We start from the raw sequence: 8,681 nt of genomic DNA on the forward strand, positions 1-8,681 counted from the left end.
AAGCATGAAATCACAATTTCATCTCTTTAGAACATCACTTATGTTCCGTGACGTTTTACAACGTTTTCGGCGCCTTGCTTCTAAGCCATTAAGTATTTTGCACTGAACTATCATGTAGTCATCAGAAACGTGTATGTCGGATGTTCATAGCATCCACAGACGACGCTCGAGGTGCAGCACACTGAGTGGTGCATTAAGGACATAATCCCTCTGTGCAGCAACGAGGACAATCCTCGGTTTTACAGACCCAGTCTGCAAAGTTTGCTACTATCAATTTTCAACTAAATTTTCTCTAGGAACATATAGAAAACAGTAGAGCCATAGCGCAAGCTACATCGTAATTCTCAAAGACCATTAGACTATGTTCATGACAATTAGTTCAATTAATCATATTACTTAAGAACTCCCACTCAAAAAGTACATCTCTCTAGTCATTTGAGTGGTACATGATCCAAATCCACTATCTCAAGTCCGATCATCACGTGAGCCGAGAATAGTTTCAGTGGTAAGCATCTCTATGCTAATCATATCAACTATACGATTCATGTTCGACCTTTCGGTCTCATGTGTTCCGAGGCCATGTCTGCACATGCTAGGCTCGTCAAGCTTAACCCGAGTGTTCCGCGTGTGCAACTGTTTTGCACCCGTTGTATGTGAACGTTGAGTCTATCACACCCGATCATCACGTGGTGTCTCGAAACGAAGAACTGTCGCAACGGTGCACAGTCGGGGAGAACACAATTTCGTCTTGAAATTTTAGTGAGAGATCACCTCATAATGCTACCGTCGTTCTAAGCAAAATAAGGTGCATAAAAGGATTAACATCACATGCAATTCATAAGTGACATGATATGGCCATCATCACGTGCTTCTTGATCTCCATCACCAAAGCACCGGCACGATCTTCTTGTCACCGGCGCCACACCATGATCATCCATCAACGTGTTGCCATCGGGGTTGTCGTGCTACTTATGCTATTACTACTAAAGCTACATCCTAGCAAAATAGTAAACGCATCTGCAAGCACAAACGTTAGTATAAAGACAACTCTATGGCTCCTGCCGGTTGTCGTACCATCGACATGCAAGTCGATATTTCTATTACAACATGATCATCTCATACATCCAATATATCACATCACATCGTTGGCCATATCACATCACAATCATACCCTGCAAAAACAAGTTAGACGTCCTCTAATTTTGTTGTTGCATGTTTTACGTGGTGACCAAGGGTATCTAGTAGGATCGCATCTTACTTACGCAAACACCACAACGGAGATATATGAGTTGCTATTTAACCTCATCCAAGGACCTCCTCGGTCAAATCCGATTCAACTAAAGTTGGAGAAACCGTCACTTGCCAGTCATCTTTGAGCAAAGGGGGTTACTCGTAACGATGAAACCAGTCTCTCGTAAGCGTACGAGTAATGTCGGTCCAAGCCGCTTCAATCCAACAATACCGCGGAATCAAGAAAAGACTAAGGAGGGCAGCAAAACGCACATCACCGCCCACAAAAACTTTTGTGTTCTACTCGAGAAGACATCTACGCATGAACCTAGCTCATGATGCCACTGTTGGGGAACGTCGCATGGGAAACAAAAATTTTCCTACGCGCACGAAGACCTATCATGGTGATGTCCATCTACGAGAGGGGATGAGTGATCTACGTACCCTTGTAGATCGTACAGCAGAAGCGTTAGTGAACGCGGTTGATGTAGTGGAACGTCCTCACGTCCCTCGATCCGCCCCGCGAACAATCCCGCGATCAGTCCCACGATCTAGTACCGAACGGACGGCACCTCCGCGTTCAGCACACGTACAACTCGACGATGATCTCGGCCTTCTTGATCCAGCAAGAGAGACGGAGAGGTAGAAGAGTTCTCCGGCAGCGTGACGGTGCTCCGGAGGTTGGTGATGATCTTGTCTCAGCAGGGCTCCGCCCGAGCTCCGCAGAAACGCGATCTAGAGGAAAAACTATGGAGGTATGTGGTCGGGCAGCCGTGAGAAAGTCGTCTCAAATCAGCCCTAATACCTCCGTATATATAGGTGGGAGGGAGGGGAGGAGGCAGCCTCAAAACCTAAAGGTTTGGCCGAAATTGGAGGTGGAGGAGTCCTACTCCAATCCTACTTGGAGTAGGATTCCACCTTCCCACTTGGAAACTCTTTCCACCTTGTGTTTTTTCCTTCTCAAACCTTATGGGCCTTAGTGGGAACTTATTCCAGCCCACTAGGGGCTGGTTTATCTCTTCCCATAGCCCATGAGACCCCTTGGGGCGTGACACCCCTCCCGATGGTCCCCGGCACCCCTCCCGGCACTCCCGGTACACTACCGATGAGCCCGAAACTTTTCCGGTAATGCACGAAAACCTTCCGGTAACCAAATGAGGTCATCCTATATATCAATCTTCGTTTCCGGACCATTCTGGAAACCCTCGTGACGTCCGTGATCTCATCCGGGACTCCGAACAACATTCGGTAACCAACCATATAACTCAAATACGCATAAAACAACGTCGAACCTTAAGTGTGCAGACCCTGCGGGTTCGAGAACTATGTAGACATGACCCGAGAGACTCCTCGGTCAATATCCAATAGCGGGACCTGGATGCCCATATTGGATCCTACATATTCTACGAAGATCTTATCGTTTGAACCTCAGTGCCAAGGATTCATATAATCCCGTATGTCATTCCCTTTGTCCTTCGGTATGTTACTTGCCCGAGATTCGATCGTCAGTATCCGTATACCTATTTCAATCTCGTTTACTGGCAAGTCTCTTTACTCGTTACGTAATACAAGATCCCGCAACTTACACTAAGTTACATTGCTTGCAAGGCTTGTGTGTGATGTTGTATTACCGAGTGGGCCCCGAGATACCTCTCCGTTCACACGGAGTGACAAATCCCAGTCTTGATCCATACTAACTCAACTAACACCTTCGGAGATACCTGTAGAGCATCTTTATAGTCACCCAGTTACGTTGCGACGTTTGATACACACAAAGCATTCCTCCGGTGTCAGTGAGTTATATGATCTCATGGTCATAGGAACAAATACTTGACACGCAGAAAACAGTAGCAACAAAATGACACGATCAACATGCTACGTCTATTAGTTTGGGTCTAGTCCATCACATGATTCTCCTAATGATGTGATCCCGTTATCAAGTGACAACACTTGCCTATGGCCAGGAAACCTTGACCATCTTTGATCAACGAGCTAGTCAACTAGAGGCTTACTAGGGACAGTGTTTTGTCTATGTATCCACACAAGTATTGTGTTTCCAATCAATACAATTATAGCATGGATAATAAACGATTATCATGAACTAAGAAATATAATAATAACTAATTTATTATTGCCTCTAGGGCATATTTCCAACAGGGCCCCTGGATCTGGCAATTCCATTGGTGCTACTGTGGGGGATGCTGCAGGGACGGCAGAGCTGAAGAAGCTCAACAAGCAGATGAAGAAACTAATCGAATTGAAGAAGCAGGGCAATTTGATGCCCGGATTTTTTTATGTTTGTGTAATTGCTCTCGCATTTGTTTATGTGATGATAATTAGTCGTTAGTGAATAGATTGGGCATCATCTGTAATCGTAATGATATGGATGTTTGAATAAAACTGTTGTGTTGTACGAATTCGGCATGTTTTCTCGTCATCTCCACTCTGTTTCGGTCCCGTTTTTACAGTTCTACAGTTCGTTGTCAGTTTCAGTTTCGATGGTAGAGGGAAAAAAGGAAAAAAAGGTTTCGTCGAGAATTGCCCGAAAAGGCCAGGCCCATATAGAAGGTAGGCAAGGCCGAATAGAACATATTCAGGACAATTGATAAAAGAGGTGTAGCTAGTGCAAAAAAAGTGCACACGGTCATTGGCATTGATATATACAGGCCCATTGATAAAAAAAGTTGTAGCTAGTGCAAAAAAAAAGTGCACAGGGCCAAATAGGAAACCGGCGCTGATTATAGTACTCTCTCCGTCACAGTTTACAGGGCGGGCTTCAACAATCTCTGGGACCAAGGTGATTAGCGATTGGACTGAAAATAATATTGATGGTTATACCGTCATACCTAATTATTGAAAAAAATTAACGTGCGGTAACCTTCCGGTCAGTAAACGAACCATCATCGCGCATGCACTGGTGGAGACCCGGCGAACAGAACTGCATGCAGTTATTCCACCCCCCGCATACACATCTGCATGGAGAGAAAATTGTGGTCTTTATTGCGGTTACCACACCCTAATTAATTAAGTATTAAATCAAACACGCCTAAAATCCTTTCGGTGATGAAAATGCATGAGAATGAAAGTGCGTTCTGTAAACTGTGACAAAGGGAGTAGCACATTATAGTAGTACTGCCGCTTGTTTCATCCGGAGTAGTTGCATTCATATTAATTAGATCTCATCTATTAATTGAAGGACCAATGCATGCAGTTTATGCATCATGTTTTTTGGGTTTGAAGAGATCTTCTAATTAATATCATGTTTTTAGTTGAGAGCCCTAGGTTGCAGTTTATGCGTCATGTTTTTTGGGTTTGAAGAGGTCTTCTAATTAATAGCATTGACTAGCAGTGCACCCAATCTCTACGTGCCTAGGTTGTAGTGCACCTTCTAATATGACTAATGCACCGAAATGGAGGGAGTATCATTTCACCGCATACAAGAATAATATGACTAATGCATATAATATGACTTGCATGTCATATACTCCCTCCGTTTCTTTTTAGTCCGCATACAAGAATGTGCACCGGTTGTTACGTGCCTAGGTTGCAGTGTAACTTGCATGTAAAAGTCAAAGTTAGCCTCGAAAAACGCATTTGGGGAGTAGGTTGTTATGGTGTTTTCAAAGTTTGTGCACCGGTGTTTTCAAAGTTTGTGCACCAGTGTTTCCGAGCAGTTCTTTGTTATTTCTATCGGGAGACATTAATATAGTGCATAATGCATAAAATTAATATGTTCCAAGTAGGTTGTTAGGGTTTAGGTTTATGTTAAAAATGTGCTTCCCTCCTCACTCATGGTTCTCCGGCAAAGATAGTCACAATCCAAACAGCCTCTAATATAGTGCATAATGCATAAAACATAAAACATATAATGCATAAAACTAGATAGAAATATTACTATAAAGGGTCATCGGGTACCCTAGTAGCATACAACATATAGAAATACTAGATAAAAATATAAAAAGACGGGCACACACGCCCCGACTACTAGATAAAAATATAAAAAAAACTCCTCGGCCAGCAGAAGACTCATTGGCCCCTCCTTCGCCGGCGCCCCTCACTCGCCGTTCTCCGGGGGCGGCATCTGGTAGGGGAGGGCGTGCATGCCGTTGGGCTCGGGGAAGATGTGGTGGAAGTTGGTAAAGATGTTGTAGGTGGTGAACGCGATGAACTCGCATCCACACCAAAACACCTGGCCGAGGAGGTGGTACGCGTCGTAGCGGTTGGTGAAGGTGACGTAGAGGCCGATGACGAAGCTGTTGGGGTTGCCATCGACCTGCTCGTGGAGGTGGAACATGGGCGGAGTGCTCGGAGGGAGGTGGCGGTAGCCGGCGTGGAGGAAGAAGCTAGACAACTCTCTAGGGCCCCTCCACCTTGAGATGGCTCAAATCCTCAGGCTATTCTCGACGACTTGGCCGGGCGGGAACTGCCTCTCCGGCACGGTGCGAGGGCGACGGTAGGTCGGGCCGTAGAATTGCATGGTGGCTCGAGTGGGGGTTGGATTTCGCTCGGAAAGAAGAAGAAGAGGAGGAGGCTTGAGAGATGAGTGTGAGAGGGATGAGGATATGGTGCCCTTTTATAGCCGCGTTGCAGCCATAGTCAATGTACACGATTGATCGTTTTCTCTCCTTCGCCTGGTAGCATAATTAATGGGCGTGCAAAAAAATGGCAGAGCATCCAAAGAGGCACGGGCAGCACAGGCGAGATGCTTCGTTTTTAATCGGCGTGAGAAACTGTGTCACTGACGCATCCGTCCCGTGTTCTGAGGTTTGTGCATGCAACTGTTAAAAATAACTTAGATGCGACGTACCGCTGCGCCCCTGCCGCCCGTTTTAATGCGTCGCTGCATGGCGGTTAGGCTATGTTCATTTGGCAGAATAGCTAGGCTGCGACGCCGTTGCATGGCATGCAGGGTGGCCCATCTCGCTGCGACGCAAGCTAGGCTCTGTCGGGCCGATCCGCTCGGCCCAAGGGTCACTGAGATGCTACCCCGCTCAACGCTATCCGCTTGGCCCAACGGTCACTGAGATACTCCCCCACACGTGCGGCCTATCCGACGGCCGCGGTTTGGCGTTAGGGTTAGATCGACGGTGGACGTTTGGCGTTAGGGTTAGATGGGGTTTGGAGGCAGTCAACGGGGTTTTGAAAGGTTTGACCGAACATTCAAATGTGTGTAACTAATTAAAAATAAAATCTAAAAAATGAAAAACTAGCGCATATAGTCTTGTTATGTTACATAGTTATGATATAAAATGATAAACTTGATGTAATGATCTTTGCATGAAAAAACCTTCACAAATTGGACTATCTCGACTGAGGTTGCATAGAGTTAAAAAGAGTGAAAAGAGGGTTTCAGGTTTTGAAAATTCAAAAAATCAGAAAACCTCACCTTTTAGCTTCATTTTGGAGTGACTAAGCACGATCTGAAGTTATTTTTGCATTTTGAAATTTTTAAACTTGTTTTGTTGCTGACTTTGTATTAAAGGGTGTTTTTTAAAATAAATTAATAATATGAATACTTATTCAAAAAAAGGTGAGACTTCGTATTGATCCTATATAAGTATAATATAAGCTAAGAAAATCTTTTTGGGTGATTTTGAGAAGGTGTTAGGGTTAGATGGGGTTTGGAGGAAGTCAACGGGGTTTTGAAAGGTTTGACCGAACATTCAAATGTGTGTAACTAATTCAAAAAAAATCTAAAAAATGAAAAACCAGCGCCTATAGTCTTGTTATGTTACATAGTTATGATATAAAATGATAAATTTGATGTAATGATCTTTGCATGAAAAAACCTTCACAAATTGGACTATCTTGACTAAGGTTGCATAGAGTTCAAAAGAGTGAGAAGAGGGTTTCAGGTTTTGAAAATTCAAAAAATCAGAAAACCTCACCTTAGCTTCATTTTGAAGTGACTAAGCAGGATCTTAAGTTATTTTTGCATTTAAAATTTTTAAACTTGTTGTGGTGCTGACTTTGTATTAAAGGGTGTTTTTTTCAAAAATAAATTAATAATATGAATACTTATTCAAAAAAATGTGAGACTTCGTATTGATCCTATATAGGTATAATATAAGCTAAGAAAATCTTTTTGGGTGATTTTGAGAAGGTTGAAAAAAACTTGCTTAGAAATGCGGTCGTTTTCCCTTACTTTGGAGCCTGTTTGGACAACATTTTCAGTGACTATGAGTTGGACTTCGCAAAAAGGGTTGGATTTATGAAATAAAGTGCATAGTAGTATATAAAACAGTGCAACATCACAGAACAAAACAAATGAACTCCAAAAATATTGGAGATAGGTTCAAATTTGAATGTCGGTTCAAATTTGAATTTTTTCAAGTCAAATCAACATCATAGCACATAAGTTTTACATCAAAGAACATAAGTTTTCACATCAAATGACAACAAATTTAAGTTTTCAAATCAAATCACATTACGTTTGAATGATTTCGACTCTATTTCTTTTGCTTCTTTCTACCACTCGATTTCTTCTCCTTTTTTCCACTGTTTGGTTACACGGCGCATAGTTTGTTGATGCTAATGCTCTTGGTATTCTTGCCAACAACTCCACTAGCCCCCCTCAACTTTTGCACCTGACCATGTCCCACTTCTTCAGTTTGCACTTCTGCAGATTGAGTAGATGGCACACATTGTTCAACTTCTTCAGTTTGCAACTCAACACTTGACAGCACAACCTCCAAACATGGCAACACAGCTGTCAAAGCAGATTCAGTAACAGTTTCAGTTTTCTCATGTTCAACACTTGGCAGCACAACCTCCAGGCATGGCAGCACAACAGTTGCTTCATCTGCAACAGTTTCATATTGTCTTAGCGCCTGCAAAAAAGATTCAGTAATAGTTTCAGTTAGCTCATCTTCAGCAGTAATAGTTTCAGTTTGCTCATGTTCAGCAGTAACAGTTTCAGTTAGATCATGTTCAGTAGTAACAGTTTCAGCAGTAATAGTTCTCTTCCTTCTAAAGCCATTGAGTCTTGCTTTTTTCATTGGCCAGCATTGTTCAACAACAAGAGGTGGGCCTTTTTCTGCACGCTTCCTCCTAAAACATAAAGCATTTCACTTGGTTAGATACTAGAACAAGTAGCAAAATCAAAAACTTGCAAAAATAGTAACATAAACATACTTTGGCCTCTGAGGAGTGTAGATGCATTTGGATGAACCAATTTTGTGCCCAAGTACCTCACACAACTTGCACCTATTTTTGTTACCTTGTTGAGCCCTTTTGGGATTTTCATTCTTTTCCTTTTCTTTTTCCTTTTTCCCCTTCCTACTACAACCACCTTTCTCAAACCAAGCTTTGAATCTGCTCTGTTTTGGCCTCCGAGCCTTTCTTCTAGTGACAGGGGGACACAAGGTAAATTCTATTTCCACCTCAGGCCACTGAGATTGGTTAGTAAGTGCAGGAATTGGACTTGCATATGCAGCTTTGAATTTTTGTAC

The sequence above is a fragment of the Hordeum vulgare genome, chromosome 3H (genome assembly GCF_904849725.1).
Source record: "Hordeum vulgare subsp. vulgare chromosome 3H, MorexV3_pseudomolecules_assembly, whole genome shotgun sequence".
NCBI classification, from domain to species: Eukaryota; Viridiplantae; Streptophyta; class Magnoliopsida; order Poales; family Poaceae; genus Hordeum; species Hordeum vulgare.